Source organism: Oncorhynchus kisutch, linkage group LG18 (genome assembly GCF_002021735.2).
Source record: "Oncorhynchus kisutch isolate 150728-3 linkage group LG18, Okis_V2, whole genome shotgun sequence".
NCBI classification, from domain to species: domain Eukaryota; kingdom Metazoa; phylum Chordata; class Actinopteri; order Salmoniformes; family Salmonidae; genus Oncorhynchus; species Oncorhynchus kisutch.
The window spans coordinates 31832291-31851766 of NC_034191.2; the positions used below are offsets into that span (position 1 = coordinate 31832291).

The following is a 19476-nucleotide window of genomic DNA, read 5'->3' on the forward strand; positions in this document are numbered from 1 at the left end:
CCCTGGCCTGACCAAATAATGAAAGAAAACACAAAAGACCAAGGCGTGACATGTACAGAACGTAACAGTTACATGTAGAGAGGATTGAATGTTTAGGAAACAGCAGAAGCAAAGAGAACAGATATTTAACTCTCAGACAGCAACTCACCTCTAATTGAGGAGCTATGCTGATCTACACATTAAATCAATTAGAGGCCTTTAAACTCTGCTGGAGGAGTATGATCAGCATTAACTCACCATGGGGCTTTATCGTAGAGTAGACAGACATGCATACACATTATGAAGCATGTTGGTTCCTGGTGGGCTAGTGATGACAAGTTTGACTGACTCTATCAATCAATCACATTTACTTATAAAGCACATTTTACATCAGCTGATGTCACAAAGTGCTGTACAGAAACCCAGCCTAACATCCCAAACAGCAAGCAATGCAGATGTAGGAGCACGGTGGCTGGAAAAACTCCCTGGAAAGGCAGGAACCGAGGAAGCAACCTAGAGAGGAACCAGGCTCTGAGGGGGAAAAGGTGTTGTGGTGGCAGATGGGTTGTTGCCTACCCTTACCACCTGTGGGCGGCCCGTCAGGAAATCCAGGACCCAGTTGCAGAGGGAGGTGTTGAGTCCCAGGGTCCTTAGCTTAGTGATGAGCTTCGTGGGTACTGTGATGTTGAACGCTGAGCTGTAGTCAATGAACAGCATTCTCACATAGCTGTTCCTTTTGTACAAGTGGGAAAGGGCAGTGTGGAGTGCGATCTGTTGGGGTGGTATGCGGATTGGAGTGGGTCTAGGGCAGGTATTCCCAAACTGGGGGTACGTGCCACAAAGGTATGCACAATGCCGTTGGGGGTACGCCAAATAAAAATGCGATTCACTTTTTTTTTTTTTTTACTTTTTCAAGCAGTACATTTCTATTTCCAACGGGGCTTCACATTTGGGTGAGGTTTTTTTCTCGCCATAGTAGCCTCGTTTCACTGCCCCCCCAAAAATGTTATCATCTAGTGTTTATCGAAATAACAACACAATGTCAAACACAGGTAGCCTAGTCAAATAATTAACATCCAATCACATTAACCGTTACTCTCTCGCAGGAAACCTTCACTCTTGCGCAGACATTTAGAAACATGACCATTTAAAAATAAGTGACAGTCGTTTTTTGAGCGAGAATATAGACGACTTTCGAGTAATAAGACATGTATAAAAGCAACATATACCATTAATAAGAAGGGGCTAGAAGAGTCGTATATGGTGAGCTACCAAGTGGCTAGGACAGGCAAGACCCATACATAATTCGTCCTGCTGGAGCAGATATGGCTGGGACAATGCTGGGGGAAAAGGCCCAAAAAAACTATACAGACAATGCCTTCAAATTGAATTTAAATCAGATGCCACTGGCAGATTTCTGGATAGGGCTGCGCTCAGAGTTTCTTGCCTTGGCAATGCGCGCTGTTAAGACACTGATGCCCTTTGCAACCACGTACCTATGTGAGAGTGGATTCTCCGCCCTCACTAGCATGCAAACTAAATACAGGTACAGACTGTGTGTGGAAAATTATTTAAGACTGAGACTCTCTCCAATACAACATTGCAGAGTTATGTGCATCCTTAGAAGCACACCCTTCATGAACCTGTGGTGAGTTATTCACCATTTTTGATGAACAAATAAGGTTTTATATGTAAGATGGCTAAATAAAAGAGCAAACTTATTGATTATTATTATTTATGCTCTGGTCCTATAAGAGCTCTTTATCACTTCCCACGAGCCGGGTTGTGACAAAAACTCACACTCATTCTTATGTTTAATAAATGTATCGTATAGTGTGTGTGTGTGAGTGGCAGGCTTACAATGATGGCAAAAAATGTAAAAATAATTGAGAGTGCGCTGAACCTGGTGCTAGAGGGGGTATGTAGCTGGAGGTTGAATGTTGCAGAGGGAGGTGTTTAGTCCCAGGGTCCTTAGCTCAGTGATGAGCTTTGTGGGCACTATGGTGTTGAATGCTGAGCTGTCGTCAATGAACAGCATTCTCACATAGGTGTTTTTCCAGCCTTTCAACGCACTTCATGGCTACTGACATGAGTGCTACGGGGCAGTATTCATTTAGGCAGGTTACCTTTGCTTCCTTGGGCACAGGGACTATGGTGGTCTTCTAGAAACATGTAAGTATTACAGACTCAGTCAGAGAGGACACTTGCCAGTTGGTCCGCACATGCTTTGAGTGCACGTCCCGGTAATCCATCTGGCCCCGCAGCTTTAAGAATGTTGACGTGTTTAAAGGTCTTGCTCACATCGGCTACCGACAGCAAGTGTTGCTTGCCTCGAAGCCAGCATAAAAGGCATTTAGCTTGTCTGGTAGGGTTTCCCTTTGTAGTCCGTAATTGTTTTCAAGCCCTGCCACATCCGAAGAGCATCAGAGCCGGTGTAATAGGATTCAATCGTAATCCTGTATTGATGCTTTGCTTGTTTGATGGTTCGTCTGAGGGCATAGCATGATTTCTTATAAGCATCTGGATTAGTGTCCCGCTCCTTGAAAGCGGCAGCTCTATCCTTTAGCACGATGAGGATGTTATCTGTAATCCATGGCTTCTGGTTGGGATATGTACGGTCACTGTGGGTACGACATCATCGATGCACTTATTGATGAAGCCGATGACTGAGGTGGTGTACTCCTCAATGCCATTGGATGAATCACGGAACATATTCCAGTCTGTGCTAGCAAAACAGTCAAGTAGAGTAGCATCCTCGTCATCTGACCACTTCCGTATTGAGCGAGTCACTGGTACTTCCTTTTTGCTTGTAAGCAGGAATCAGAAGGATTAGCTAACACAACGTGCCATTGGAACACAGGAGTGATGGTTGCTGATAATGGGCCTCTGTAAGCCTATGTAGACGTTCCATTTTTTTTTTTATCTGCCTTTTCCAGCTACAATAGTCATTTACAACATTAACCATGTCTACACTGGATTTCTGATCAAATAAAGTAAATTTTAATGGACAAAAAAAATGTGCTTTACTTTCAAAAACAAGGACATTTCTAAGTGACCCCAAGCTTTTGAATGGTAGTGTATATTTAGCAGATGTTAATGCAGGTGTAGCGAAATGCTTGTGAGATAAGAGAAGAGACAGTGGAAGGACTGAGAATCATGTAAAGGCAGGGTGTGTAATGGAGCCACAGGTTCAGGAGCAGAGCAACTGTTACTGTGAACATCAGTCTGTAATCAACACACTGTTCCACAACACAGGATCACTAACCAAATGTTTAAAGAGAGACAGACAGATAGACAGCAGCATAGGTGGGGTGTGAGGAGGTGGAGTGTGAGGAGATGGGGTGTGAGTAGACATCTTAAAACAGAATCCTGTCTGGAACCTCGTAAAACATGTAGAATAATTCTTACTCTGAAGCCCAAAAGTGATGCTTATAGAAGTATTATTTCCTGAGGACACATACACGCTCCATTGGTGTAAGTGTAAGTGTGTGTGTGTGTGTGTGTGTGTGTGTGTGTGTGTGTGTGTGTGTGTGTGTGTGTGTGTGTGTGTGTGTGTGTGTATGTATGTATGTATGTATGTATGTATGTATGTATGTATGTATGTATGTATGTATGTATGTATGTATGTATGTGTGTGTGTGTGTGTGTGTGTGGTGGTTTAATTATGGGATGAAAAACATCAGCGGAAATGCAGAGTCATCGTTCTCCTTGGCTGAGGGGAGGGGATTACACTCACACACAAACACACATACCTAGTATTCCCCCATCCCACACACACTCCCTGACCTCCTGCTGGAGTGTGAGTGCTTGTTCCCTATAACCAGCTACAGCCAAAATACCCTGAGATTACACAGCCAGAGACAGACAGAGGGTGACAGAGACAGAGAGTCAACAGAGATTAATATTGATCATACAGTACCAATGACAGCTTCCCAAATGGCTTTCCTGGTCAAAAGTAGTGCACTATGTAGGGAATAGGGTGCCATTTGGGACGTAAACAAGGTCTTGGCAGACGTTGCTACAGACATCAGCTCCTGGATGGTTCTGAGAACCTGGGAGGAACATCAAGGTGTTTACGGTAGTGACCTGATCTTATCCAGTTTCACAAGGCAGAACTAAGTGACACCTAAAACTGGCCTGCTGGGTCTGGTGTTGCAGACAGTCAAGCGATGGTAACTGGATATGAGAGAGACAGATTCCTATTTTTCTAAGGTACTCAGGATCAATGGTCTAGTCTGGAATTACAAACTCACTCACTGTTACAAACTCACTCACTGTTACAAACTCACTGTAACACTGTATTCTCATAGCTCACCTTGAAGACTTTTAGTTACAACATGGATAAGATGAGCATACTTCTGATTGTGAGTTTTTCAGGCAGGTACTGGTTAGGAAGTGAGTGAAACATCTTCAAGACCTGTCAGCTGAGTCTCGGAGCAGCAGGTTAAGAGGTAGGATGTGCTCTGAAGAGAGGGAGAGACACATTTTTTGCTGAAGATAGGGAAAATGAGTGCGAAAGAGAGAAACAGAGAGAGAGAGAGAGAGAGAGAGAGAGAGAGAGAAAGAAAGAAAGCACTGGGATGAAAACCAAAAGCCAGGGCAGGGTGTGTGTCTGGGACAGACAAGGACAAACAGGGAGCCAGTTCAATTCAGCTCAGTTCCACTAACACCCTCCTGTCTGGGAAAGAGAGATGCTGCCAGGGCCTGTGTGCTCAGGTAAACCCACATGAATACCCCAACTGATAAGGAGGTGAAGGAGCTCCAAAACACAACAATTAACCGGCTTAAACATGACAGGTGCTCATCCCCCTCTCCTCTCCTCCTCTCTACCCTTGTCATGTCCTGGTCTAAAAACAGTTATGACAGTTTCTGTAATTACAGCAGTTTCAAATTGCAGGGCGCCGTTTCTCTGTGTGTGTGTGTGTGTGTGTGTGTCAATGAACTTCCTTTAGAGGAGAGGAAAACAGCTGAGAAGTGTCTCCAAACACAAAAAAACATGAAGCCACAAACAAATGTGTGTAACTTCACACTCAGTGATTATTCATTCAAAACCTTGACAAGCCTGACAAGTAGCAAGACACACACATGCCTCTGTGACCTCTGTCATCTCTTTTAGCTCAGGATTCATCCACTGCAAAACCAAGACTAAAAAGACAGGCTGTGCTTCCTTTATTTCATAATACTAATAGGAAATGGTTTCTGATGAAAAGTTCAGATGATGAATGGCCAAGCTCCTATTCTTTTCACTTTTCACTGTTCCGATTATATGTCAATCACAGCAATGAGGTGAAGGATGTGTTTGTAAACCTCTGAGGTTTGTTCTTGTCAATGGGGTTAAGAACACCAACAGTTTCTCTGACCCACACACAGATACACGAACACACACACACTCACGCAGAAGTTTATCAAGGTAATAGAGGTAAAAGAGGCAATAGTGATCATATGTTATTATCTTTATGTCAAGACCAAGGTTATTACAACCTTATAATGCATTTCAGCATGGTGATATTTACATTTTGGCGATTTAGCAGTGACTTACAGTCACTGCATTCAACTAAGTTGGGTAAAACAAAGACACATATTTAGGTTCTCTACAGCCCCAATCCAGCAAAATTTCCTTTGCAGGTTGGGCAGTGTTCATCCCCTTTCGGAATGACATCAATCACTCAGCAGGAACGGCATCTGGCAGAGACCCAAATCTAACCAGGACAAAAGTTATTAGCAGCTTTACATGGATAAACACACAGACACACAATACATGACCAAAGATTGTGTTTTCAGAGAATGCGTTTTCACTGCTCCAGAGTCCAAAGGCGGCTAGCTTTACACCACTCCAGCCGACGCTTGGCATTGCACATGGTGGTCGGCATTGGAAACCCATTTTGTGAACCTCCCGTCGAACAGTTATTCTGCTGAGCTTGCTTCCAGGGGCAGTTAGGATCTCTGTACGAGTGTTGCAACCGAGGACATCAGCACTCGGCTGTCCTGTTCTGTGAGCGTGTGTGGCCTACCACTTTGCGGCTGAGCCGTTGTTGCTCCTAGACGTTTCCACTTCACAATAACAGCACTTACAGCAGCTCTAGCCGGGCAGAAATGTGTACCAGCATACCTGAGCATGCATCTGACAGGAACTCCCAGTACATTCTATATCACACAACTCGTCAGTAGTCAGCTCATCTCTGCCAGTTAAAATATGTAGTCAACTCCCAGCGTAAAGTGGTGTCATTTATCAAGTTAATGCATTAATGGAACTGGAGATTTCAACTTCGACACAATGAATAGCCCTGTGGCTTCATGCCAACATTGATAAAACTAACATCAGTCTTGTAATACAGCATTATGGAAAGCTTGGAATTTCACAAACATTCTACCACAGTGGGGAGGAAGGAATCCACGTGAAGTAAATGAGAGCACTCGTGCCTTGTAATGAGTGCTGTGTGTTAGTGGGTTGCGGCAGCTGCATGCTTTATGTAGAGGTTTATGTTAGCTGTGAAAGCCGTAACACACACACACACACACACAAACACACACACACACACAAACACACACACACACACACACACACACACAAACACACATTCAGGGGAGGCAGCCTCCAGCACTGCTCAGATCATTACTAAAACAACTCATGAAAGATAAGCAGCAAGAGAACAATTACTGACTGCATTTGACATTCACCTACTCCTTGTGAAGTGCCTGTCTGACTGCCAAATGACTGATGAAACAAGCTCAGCTAATGAATGAGTCTGAAAGACAGAGAGCCGACAGAGAAACTCCTGCAGTGTTTTCAGGGAATAGAGAAGCACCTTCATGGTTTATAAGAGGAGCGAGAGAGAGAGAGAGGAACGAGAGAGAGAGAGAGAGGGAGCGAGAGGCAAAATGGGAGGGAGAGAAATAGAGAGAGATAGTGAGGGAGGAAGAAAGAGAGGATAGGGTAGAGAGACAGAGAGAGGGCACCGAGCGAGAGGGAAAGGTAGGGGAGATTGAGAAGAAGAAGAGAGAAGCAGATCCATGACAAATAATCCAACTGAGAGGATAATACAGGTATTGACTGAACTTGACTCCACTGATAAAAACCCATTAAACCTTCTCTATGATAAAGCCTCAAAAGTATTGCACTTTACAGGGAATTTGGGTGCCATTTGAAACACCAAGCAGGTTTTATCATAGAAAAGATTGAATGGCTCACACCAGTTAACATCCCCATTAGCTCCTCATTCAGCTACACACAGACTTGCAGATTGCTGAAATAACCTATGTATTACCTCACTGAACCTCCTGCTGTAATAATCTGTGTATTACCTCACTGAACCCCCTGCTGTAATAATCTGTGTATTACCTCACTGAACCCCCTGCTGTAATAACCTGTGTATTACCTCACTGAACCCCCTGCTGTAATAATCTGTGTATTACCTCACTGAACCCCCTGCTGTAATAACCTGTGTATTACCTCACTGAACCCCCTGCTGTAATAACCTGTTTATTACCTCACTGAACCCCCTGCTGTAATAACCTGTGTATTACCTCACTGAACCCCCTGCTGTAATAACCTGTGTCTTACCTCACTGAACCCCCTGCTGTAATAACCTGTGTATTACCTCACTGAACCCCCTGCCGTAATAACCTGTGTATTACGTCACTGAACACCCAGATTACTCCCAGGTCGAGAGTAAGGGTGGGTCGGGCTGGGGGTGTACAGGAGGTGTTTAGAGGGTCAGAGAGGTGCCTGTGGGAAAAGAGGCCCTTGTCTGAGCATCCTTTGTATTCCATCAGACCGTCACGGCCGTGGAAGAGCAGAAGAAAGGACACACTGTCAGCCACTCTACTTAAACTAATCACGAAGCACCAGCCGCATCCACCACCATTCACACGCCTCGCACTGCAATTGCATCCTGAACGGGACCCTAATCTCTGTATAGTGCACTACTTTTCACCAGGGTCCATAGGGCTTTAATCAAAAGTAGTGCCCTATATAGGGAATAGGGTGCCATTTGGGACGTAGAGACTGCCTCATCGCAGGCAGAGCTCAAAGTGAGAGTATTTTTCTGCTCGTGGCCCATTCCATACATGGAGAAATTGAATTGGCCAATCATGTTGGGGTGTCTGTTGGAGGCCGTGGGTAGGCTGGTGAAATAGGATGGTGTAAAGCAGACTTCACAGAGCATCTCTTTGTCTAGCCGACAGACAGACATGCGGGCAGGCAGGCAAACAGACAGGCAGCCAGACCTGACAGGCAGCCAGACTGGCTTATTGACTGACTGTCTTTCCTGAATGATTGAGTGAGTGAGTGAGTGAGTGAGTGAGTGATTGGCTGGCTGACTGACTCGATGAGGGAATGACTGGTTGGAACACCATACACAAGAAGAATGATGGAAATTCTAATTCCGTCCGCTGCCAGCTGTTTAGTTGTTAGTCTGTTTTCAGCAGCTCTTCCCAAACTTCAATACTATGATTTTTCCAAAACATGACTTACAGTATTTGCCCTGAAGACAGTCAACTAGGTTACGTACCAAATGGCACCCTATTCCATCGCTTAAGGGCCCTGTTCAAAATAAGTGCACTACATAGGGAATAGGGTGCCATTTGAGACGCAACACTAGTTTCCTCTGTGAATCAATTAATGTTACTTGTATTACATTGCTGAGAGATGTTCAACAGGGGATTTCTGAATTGGACTTGTGCTATATACTGATCCAACATACAGTACATATACAATTCCAGCCTGCTTCCACATCCCCCTTAAAGAAACCTCACCGTACTGTCGGACTACATGCTAAACGTGATAAGATCATGCCCCAACAAGCTGCTAGAGCAGCTGAAGATTCCTTCCTTCCTGTCGACACGTTTTAAACAGGTTTCCATCTGTGTCCTCTCTCTGGCATCACTCAAGCAGAACTTCAATCTTCACTGAAAAGATTAGGAAAATCCTGCATCCACAATGTTGGTTCACAAAACACCTCTCAACTATTCAAATAGTTTGATGTGGTATTATTTGATGTAAACCATCAGTAAAACATTTATAGAATGACTTACCATTGTCCTCAATGGAGAAATAGAAGATGTCACTCGTAGCATTTCCACCATCTCTTAGTATGTAGCAAATCTTCATGTCATCAATTTCAGCTGAAAAATAAAATCATATTGATGTAACAACATTTGATATGCATATCTGTGATGAACAGTTGTAAGGCATTTCTCTATTATAGCTTTTATTGCTTAAAACTATTTGCACATGTCATATTACGGAACTACTGCAACCTATTTATACACTGTTTGACAACTTATTTGGATGAAGCCTCACCAGTAAAAGAGGAAGAAAGTGTTATTGAGATGCAGGAGAGGAGAGCTGATTTAACTCTGTTTAGTGTCTAGCTATATATTAGCCTGCTAAAGGACGGGGAGCATAAAGAAGAATTAGACTGCAGGAGCTACACTACATCACACCTGTCTGCCGCATCTGCTAACAACGCGATGCTGGAGTGGGTTCTTAAGATTGATATTATCTAGGAGGAGGGTTGGTTCTGGAGTGGCTTCTTGATAGGCCGGGAGACTGATATCAGGGAGGAGGGTTGGTTCTGGAGTGGCTTCTTGATGGGCAGGGAGACTGATATCAGGGAGGAGGGTTGGTTCTGGAGTGGCTTCTTGCTGGGCAGGGAGACTGATATCAGGGAGGAGGGTTGGTTCTGGAGTGGCTTCTTGATAGGCCGGGAGACTGATATCAGGGAGGAGGGTTGGTTCTGGAGTGGCTTCTTGATAGGCCGGGAGACTGATATCAGGGAGGAGGGTTGGTTCTGGAGTGGCTTCTTGATAGGCCGGGAGACTGATATCAGGGAGGAGGGTTGGTTCTGGAGTGGCTTCTTGATAGGCCGGGAGACTGATATCAGGGAGGAGGGTTGGTTCTGGAGTGGCTTCTTGATAGGCCGGGAGACTGATATCAGGGAGGAGGGTTGGTTCTGGAGTGACTTCTTGATAGGCCGGGAGACTGATATCAGGGAGGAGGGAGTGAGGTGTAATGCTGCCCCTGCTATCTTCTATATTTGATGTCAAAACATTTCCCTTCAAAGCGGCCGGTTCATAAAAATGGAAAGCCAGTTTTGGGACACTGCCGCCGGCTTTGCCAGATTAGCTAACGTTATTTACTGTCTGTTTAGCAGCGATGGATCTGCCAGAAATATTTAACAGGACTGCAGAAGGAGAAAGCAGTGGCAAGAGAATGGGGGTCAGTAAATAAAGGAGAGAATGCATCCCACCCAAATGGCAGCCTTTTTCCTATAGTGTTTAGTGCACAACTTTTTACCAGAGCCCATAGAAATGCACTATATAGGGAATAAGGTGCCATTTGGGATGCAGCCATATAGAGATCGATTGGGGCCTTGTTCATACATTCCTTACTGACTGTTACTGTTCGCTAACCCCACCTTTTCATTTGTACTGTAGACTGGGCTGTATGTATGTAGTTGTTCTACACTGTGGCTATTTCTGTGGCTTAAACAAATGTTGGCCTGCTTTTACTGTGAGTGAAGCTAACACATCTCTCTCTCTCACACACACACCCTCTCTCCCCCTACCTCTCTCTCTCCCCCTCTCCCCCACTCTCTCTCTACTGTGTATCTCTCTCTCTCTCTCTCTCTCTCGCTCTCTGCCTTCCTCCCTCCCTCTCAGACAGAGTATTCATGTCCTCACTCTCAATTCTTCATGTCTGTGGCACCCTGCCTTCATGTAGGGTGAAATCTGTTGGTATTTACTCAAGAGCTCGAATACTCTGTAGAAGTTTACTAAATTATGTCTGGGATAGGAGAAACCCCTACCTTGTGAAACCCTATCTTTCTGTCTGTCTGAGGAACTTGTGGAACTCCATTCATGGACTCTCTAGAAATACAAAAGATTTCTCTATCAAGTTAAGCCTGTTTCACAACACATGATTTCTGAACACCTCGCTGCAGTTGCGGCCAATAGCCATACTAGTTACATAGTACCATTATAAAAGGTAAGCGCTATAGTAAGTTCTTATGCCATTTATAAGAGCAACAGCGCTACAGCTCTAAGTGAAAATTGCTCAACAGCTTAAGAAGAATGAAAAAATAATAAAGTTATTACAACAATAAAGTTGTAATGTAAAAGACTAAAGTATAGTAGAGTATAACTTTCTATTTAAAGTAACGGCCGTCTTACCTTGAGTGAATGTGGTGACGGTAGCGTTGCCTGTACCCAAGTTGATGAGGTATCCATGCTCTGGTCCCACGGTGATCTTAAAGGTGACAGACAGCTGAAGACTATCCCTGTCCTCGGCCTTAAGAGTCTTAGAGGTAATGAGGAAGCCCAGGTGACCCATCTCTAACACCCTCAGGGTGGGCCCCCCTTTATTCACCACGATCTGGGGCACCCCGTTATCCACCGACAGGACCGTGATCTTCATCATCTGGGGGCGCCGCGTCTCGAACACGGTGTCTGGGAACACGTAGAAGTCGGTGTGCGTCCCGTCAGTCACGATAAAGGAGAAGGAATCCTTGGAGGACTCAGTACCGTCGTGTTTGTAGCTGATGAGGTTCTCGTTCAGGTCCTGTTTGGTGAAGGAGGTGACGGGGCGGGTGTTGTTGAAGAGGAGACGACCGTGGACAGGGACCTGGGTGACCGTGAACTTCAGGAGGCGGTCAGCTGTGTCGCGGTCCTCTGCGGTCAGCTCGAAGGGCGTGATGAGTTTGTTCTCTCCCTCGTTAACCACCAAGCTGTGAACCGTTAGAACCGGTTTCTTGTTGTCCACATCGGTGATGGAGACACGGAACGTGCGGAACACAGGGTTGTAACCGTCGGTGACCTCGAACTCAAAGCTGTCCATCTTGACCTCATCATCGGTCGTGTGGATGTAGTACACCTTTATTATAATTTAAAAAACACAAAACAATAAGCTATTTTAAAACGTTTACAGAAAAACAAAGAATAAAATCACGAGTATTAAAACAATTACATCGAAGTACCTTGCTCCCAGCTAGCTGGAGCTGGGTAAAGGAGGAGATGGGCATGCCAGGGCCGTCGGTACACTCCAGATGGCCTCTCTGTGGGGCTCTGGTGATGGTGAACACCAGGTGTTCATCTGGACTGTTGAGGTCGCTGGTGCTGAGCAGGTCTGTGGTCAACGTTACTCTACCGCCTTCTTTCAGAGAGACCCCCTTACTGACCACGTCAGGGAACACCATGTCGATGCCGCCCACTGTCACATAGAAGTACCTGTCAATTGACAGAAAGAATATAACAAATAAACAAAACAAACAATTGCAAGACAATCCGTTAGGAGACACCCTGACACAATAATCATCATTGTACAATAAGCATAGTGCTATATCCAGAATTACAGATTTCTTTCAATAAATTTTTCATTTTTTTCAAGTAGTTTATTCTATTGTTGTAGTGTATTGTTTTTATTTTAGAAAACACATTTGTATAAATGAAGTACCTGTCGATCAGAGGGTTGATGCCGTCCGTCACGTCAAACTTGATAAGGTCCCGGATTCCTTCCTGCCCGTTGTGGATATAGACGATGAGAGCCTGGTCCACCTGGTACTGGGTGAAGTTCATCCCCACTGTGATGTTCTCTAACGTCCCGTAAGGGGTTCTCCTCTGTAACAACCCTTGGCCCGGCCCGTAGCGAACAACGTACGTCAGAGTACTATCCTCAGAGTCCAGGTCGGTGGCTTTTAAAACATTGTTATCGATCACTTTAACGTCTCCTATCTCTATTTCCAGACCGTCGTTGATGGCCATCCTGGGTGTCTCGTCATCTACAGGAATGATCATAACAATGATGGTCTTCTCCACGGTATATTTACCGTCCGTCAGGATTAAGTCAAAGCTGTCCTCCTTGGTCTCAGAGTCGTCATGTTCGTACACTATACTGGAGGCTTCCCTGATCTGGTCCAGGGTGAAGTTGGTGACTGTGACAGTGTCGGTGGTCAGCTGGTTGAGGATGAAGCCGTGCTTGGGTGGTTTGGTGATGATGAATGTGAGTTCGTCCGAGGGGATGTCTGCGTCGGCTCCATTCAGGATGGGCGTATCGATAACAATATTCATCCCTTCCATAACGACAAACTCCCTCATATAGATCTCTGGCTTCTCATCGTTGGACGGGATGATAGCGATGGGGAAGAAATGTCTCTCGGAGAAGTTGATGCCATCTGAGCATCTGAACGTGAACCTGTCCTCGACCGGCTCCACTCCCTTATGGATGCTTTGGACATAGTAGATGTGGTTCTGTCTGATGTCCTTGATGGTGAATGCACTGATCGCAGTCCCAGACCTGGACTTCTCTGAGCCTGGGGCAGGGGAGATGTTCTCCACGTAGCCTGACGTGGGCTGTACGATGATGGTACAAAGCAGGTCATCATTAGGAGTGTCAATATCATCAGCACTAATGTGAAGAATCTCAATCACATTCTTCTCTCCCTCTACAACAGTGAACTGTGGGCCTACGAACACCTCTGGAGCCTGGCTGTCCATGGGGAGGATGGTGATCTGTACCCTGACCCCCGTGACCCTGTTGCCCCCTACCGTCCACTCATCAGACATGTCTGTCAGCGTCAGGTTAAAGTAGTCGTATTTAGTGGTGAGGCCGATCTCTCCGCTGGTGTGGGTGTACACCACCAGTCCGTTGATGATGTCAGCCTGGGTGAAGCTCCCTGATTGAACCCCGTTCACCAGGATCTCACCGAGAACCGGTGGGTCCTCCAGGATGAAGGTCAAACGGAGGTCGTCCGTGTCCTCGTCCCGCCCCTGGATGACGTTAGTCGTGATCTCCGTAGCTCCGTTCTCCAGGACGTCGATGTAGGAGCCAATGGTTCCGGCCGGCAGGGTGATGGTCGGGGTCTCGTCATCAATGGGCTTCACGGTAACCCTGATGGTGATGGTCACAACATGGACGCCGTCACTGACATCCAGCTGGAAGAAGTCGCTGGTGGACTCGTCTCCGTTGTGGATGTAGGAGATCCTGTCATTAGCAATGTCCAACAGGTTGAACTGGTCCCCTTTGGTCAGGTCAGTGAAGGTGTACTGGACCGTGCCGTGCTGAGGGGGCTGAGTGACTGTGAAGGAAATCTGTCTCCTGTCCGTGTCTAAGTCCACAGTATCCAGCTCAGCTCTGGTGATTTTGTGTGTTCCCCGCTCGAATATAGTGAAGCCAGTGTTGGTTATCTGAGGCGGCTTGTTGTCGACAGGCTGCAGGAATATAGAGAACGTTCCGGTGACAGTGTTCCCTGACGTATCCTCCACCGTGTACTGGACCTGCAGAACGTGGGCTGTGATCCCCAGCTCCAAGTCAGGTGGGTTGTATGATATCTTATGGTGGTTGACCTGAGCCTGAGTAAACTCAGTCACTACAGTGTCTGGACTCTCTGTTAACACAATAGACCCCAGTACCACAGGGCTGTTCTCATCTGTGTCTGTCGGGGGCTGGGTGACGGTGTACTTCAGATCTCTGTCCTCTGAGTCCAGGTCAGTGTAGCGGAGAAACTTCTTCCGGAAGTAGGTGAGCTGGTACTCGTGTACGGTCATCTGGAGGGTGGTACCAGGATACAACTCAGGGGATATGTCATCCACTGGCAGAATCTTGATGATGAACGAGCTCTGTTCTGATTGGTTAGGGGGGTCATTATCATCCTGGACCCGGAAAACAAACTGGTCCATGACTGTGTCAGTGCTGTGAGGCCCAGTGTGTCTGTAGAACAGTTTCCCATCTGTGATATCCTGCTGCAACCAATCTGTAACCTCTTTCTCATACAGCTCATCCTCAGCATTAAACCTCCAGGTGGATGGGTCTGCTGGAGCCTCTGACTGCCTCAGCAGCACCTCCCCTATAGGCGAGAACGGTGCCTCTATGGTGAACCTGATAGTGGAGTCTTCAGAGTCGATGTCTGCAGCGCTCAGTGTGAGTGGCGAAATGAGCATAATCTGGTTCTTGAAGAGGATTAACCCCGTGTTAGCGTTGATAATGGGCGGCTCATCGTCCGTGGGAACGATCGTTAGGGGAAACAGGAATTCCACCTCGTGCTTCCCGTCCGTCATCCGGAAGATGATGTTGTCGCTGTACGTGTCGCTGCCGTCGTGCTGGTATATGACCATGCCCCCGTCCAGATCGGCCGGGGTGAAGAACTTCCTGAGTGACCCGAGCACCGTCAGCTGGCCATGCCGCAGCCCGTCGACCACCGTGATCCTGACATTATCCAGGTCGTCCTCGTCACTGACCCCTAGGTTATGAGAACTGGACAGTGGTCTGGACTGACCCTCATAGAGAAGCTGACCAGTATTCCTGGTGACTACTGGAGCAAGCGTGTTCATAGGTTTCACTACAATCATGAAGGCGAACGGATCAGACACAGCCCCATCAGTGTCCACCACCTCAAACTCTATCTGGAAGATACGTTCTGTCTCAGAGTCCACAGACGGAGGCTTGTAGGCTATCTTTAGTTCTTTGAGGTCTCCCTGGTAGAAAGAGGTGATGGGCAGGTTCCGGTCATCTGTGCTGACAATGTACCCCTCCTCGAAGGAGAGGGGGGTGGTGATGTTGAAGATAAGGTCGTCAGGGTTAGACTCAATGTCCTCGGCAGCCAGCATGTCGGGGGTGATGGCTGTCATCACAAACTGATCCACCTCCATCATCATCATGGCCACGAAGCTGGGTTTAGGAGCCGTGTTCTCCTCTCCATCCTTTATACGCACCATCATCTGGAAAAACTCCTGCTTCAGAAAATTACCCTCTTTATCTTGTAATTCCACAATCATTGGGAAATAATCTCTATTGGGTGATTTGTGTGCAGAAGTGTGCTGATAGCAGATATTCATTTGAATAAATTCATCACAATCCACCATTTCTCCAAGTTTTCCCTCATCTACAAGTTTCCCATATCTGGGTAATGCACTGCCACTGGAGAGAGATGTTATTTTACACTGATGTTCACTTCTATCATAGGTGAACTCTAGAATCTTCCTGTCAATGGGGTTACTAGTGCCAAGCAGTTTGTCAACAGTCAGAGGCATGTTTCTGGTTAACACTTCCAACTGTGTGAAAATCACCTCCACTTCCATCATAAACGGGATGATTATGGTGTCGGTATGAGTGTCATATCTGAGCTGTAGCCTCACCCTATCCCGCGGGGGGCTCCTGGACCCGAAGTGAGAATACTTTACGTCATTGGGTCCAAACTCACAGGGAAACTTTTTGGGAGAGAGCTGCCCGGGCCTCTGGGAGAGCGGGTCGTTATCCAGAACCGTCATACTACATCTGTCTCCCGGCTGTACTTGGATTACCAGATCATTGATAGGATCAATGAATACTGCTCTCCCGAAAGGCACGCGTATTCCATTGTTGGCCACCAATATAGCATCCTCTGATAGTTCCGATCTCAACGCGTATGATAATCCATAACTGTCGAAAACCTGCGCGGCGGAGTCACCTGTCACAATCACCGCGATCAAAGCAGAGAGCAGAAAAACAGCGCCAGTCCCTTGGCGTTTCCACCGCGGGGAAATAATCCAAGCCATTTGGAGAGAGAAACCACTGCAAAGACACGTTGAATTGTGCACATAAGATCCAGAAAAAAAAACTAAGAGCAATGCAGCTAAAGTTATGAGAGTATAAAATGAGTGTTGATAAATATCTCACACGCATCCGTGATGAGGTGTACCATGCTCTCTCTCTCCGCAGCTCTCTTCTATTCAGGTTAAACTTCATACAGTTAGAGTCCCCGAGTGAGAGATACGCCCTCTTGTCTGCCGATTGGAGGATATTTATGGTGGAATGCGTTTATTGATTTTTGATTGGATGAAAAATATGTCAATCAAAATCCGAAAACGATAGTGCATGGGTTGGATTTGAAGAAGCAGGTTGAATAAAGTGCGAAATTCTACCGAAAAATAAATGGAGTGATGTGTGCAGTCAGGTGACCACTTTACCTTAAATTGGCAATCTGCAGTTCAAACAATACAAAGCAGTCAGGCACCCCTGCCACTGATATGGTAAATAGCTGCTTGATGGGGCTTGGAGAAATGTAACCACTCAAATTCATATACAGAGCTATGGATGTAAGGACTGACCATCCATGAGATCAAAATTATAGTTTTAACCATGTTTTGAGGCTACAGTGTTTGCTTACAAGTACATTGTTTACAAAGGAGTAAAACAAGTTTATATATGAACACAATTGAACTTAGCTCATGAGGCATGTATAATTTCTATTCTTCAAGAATCAATGGGCATATATCATTCATTTTAAAGTCCACAATTGGATGTAGCAATCACAGATTGCCCCTTTAATCGCTTTCTTTTGTAATTAGTTGACAGTAGAACACCAATGTCTAAAACAGATTTAATTTGCCCTTTTCAACAGCAATGGAAACGTTGTAGGTAAATCGGTCATTATTGCCCGAGAATGTGAAACATTTTGATAATAAGCCTATCTATAACCAGTGGTGGAAAAAGTACCCAATTGTCATACTTGTGTAAAAGTAAAGATACCTTAATAGAAAATGACTCAAGTAAAAGTGAAAGTCACCCAGTAAAGTACTATTTGAGTAAAAGTCTAAAAGTATTTGGTTTTAAATGTACATGTAATTGCTAAAATATACTGAAAAGTATAAATAATTTACAATTACGTATATTAAGCAAACCAGATGGTATAATTTATTTTGTTTTACAGATAGCCAGTTGCACACTCCAACATCATTCAGAAACTAAGCATGTGTGTTTAGTCCACCAGGTCAGAGGCAGTAGGGAGGACCAGGGATGTTCCCTTGATAAGTGCATGAATTGCACCATTTTCCTGTTCTGCTAAGCACTCCAAATGTAACAAATGGGTGTCAGAGAAAATATATGGACTAAAAAGTACATTATTTTCTTTAGGAATGTAGTGAAGTAAAAGTCAAATATATAAATAGTAAAGTACAGATACCCCCAAAAGCTACTTAAGTAGTACTTTAAAGTATTTTTACACTGTCTAAAACAGGTCTATACAGTATATCAATTAATAGGGTATAACTATGTTACATTATAACAAATCTCCTTCAACATTTAATGAAGATATTTGAACAAAACATTTATTTGCATCAAGTAGTTTACACACTATACCCTAAAATAGAGGATTCAATGTGTATGAAAATCAATAGAGGGTAGAGTTTAAGGCAACTTGTTCAAACTCCCTCTTGTGGTGTAATGGAATGTATCATTTTGGGGTCACTCTGGTCCAGGTCAGAGCAATATACTGAACAAAAACATAAATGCATAGTGTAAAGTGTTGGTCCCATATTTCATGAAATTAAAGATCCCAGAAATGTTCCATACGCACAAAATGCTTATTTCTCTAAATTTGCTCACTAACAGGGATGTAAACATTTCTTCTTTGAACAGATAATCCATCCACCTGACAGTTGTGACATATCAAGAAGCTGATGAAAAAGCATGATAATTTCACAGGTGCACCTTGTGCTGGGGGACAATAAAAGGCCACTCTAATATGTGCAGTTTTGGCACACAACACAATGCCGCAGAAGTCTCAAGTTTTGAGAGAGCGTGCAATTGGCATGCTGTCTGTAGGAATGTCTGTCTGTTCATAAGTCACCTCAAATGTAGTTTTAGAGAATTAGTCAGTACATCCAACTGGCCTCACAACTGCAGACAACGTGTAGCCACGCCAGCCCAAGACCTCCACATCCGGCTTCTTCCCCTTCGGGACCATCTGAGACCAGCCACCCGGACTACTGATGAAACTGTGGGTTTGCACAACCAAAGAAGTTCTGCACAAACTGTCAGAAATCGTCTCAGGGAAGCTCATCTGCGTGCTCGTCGTCTTGACCTGACTGCAGTTCAGTGGCGTAACCAACTTCAGTGGGCAAATGCTCACCGCCGATGGCCACTAACATGCTGGAGAAGTGTGCTCTTGTAACGACTGTTGGTGGAAGAAGGTGAGGACCAAAGCGCAGCGCTGTATGTGTTCATGTTATTTATTAAACTGAACACTAAATACAACAAGTACCAAAAGAACACCTGAACCAGCTCCGTCAGGTACAAAACAGAATATAACTACCCACACCACACAGGTGGGGAAAAGGCTACCTAAGTATGGTTCTCAATCAGAGACAACTGCCTCGGATTGAGAATCACACCGGCCAAACAACACAGAAATCCAAAACATAGAAAATGAACATAGAATGCCCACCTTAGTCACAGCTCTTCACGGATTAATTCTGGTTTCAACTGTACCTGGCTGACGGTACGGTGTTTTAACTAAAGTAGTTCACAAAACAAAACAAAAAACTATCATATCTAAATCTGAAATATCATAGACTGCAAATTGCAAGAACACATCACTCTGGAGCCAGATGTTAACAGAATGTGTAGTTTAGCCTATAAACACAAACATTTTTAAGTGAGAAATAGGCAGGTCTGATGGCGAAAAATAAAATAGAATTCTTGCCTACGTTACCCATATTTTATTTTCACAATAAAAGTAGTGTGTA

The 19476-nt window shown here is 45.1% G+C and overlaps 1 pseudogene; it reads right to left on the reverse strand.

The window, feature by feature from the left end:
• Window positions 1-16654, reverse strand: part of LOC109909103 (FRAS1-related extracellular matrix protein 2-like) — a 107690-nt pseudogene extending 91036 nt beyond the window's left edge.
• Between the last annotated feature and the right edge of the window lie 2822 nt (window positions 16655-19476).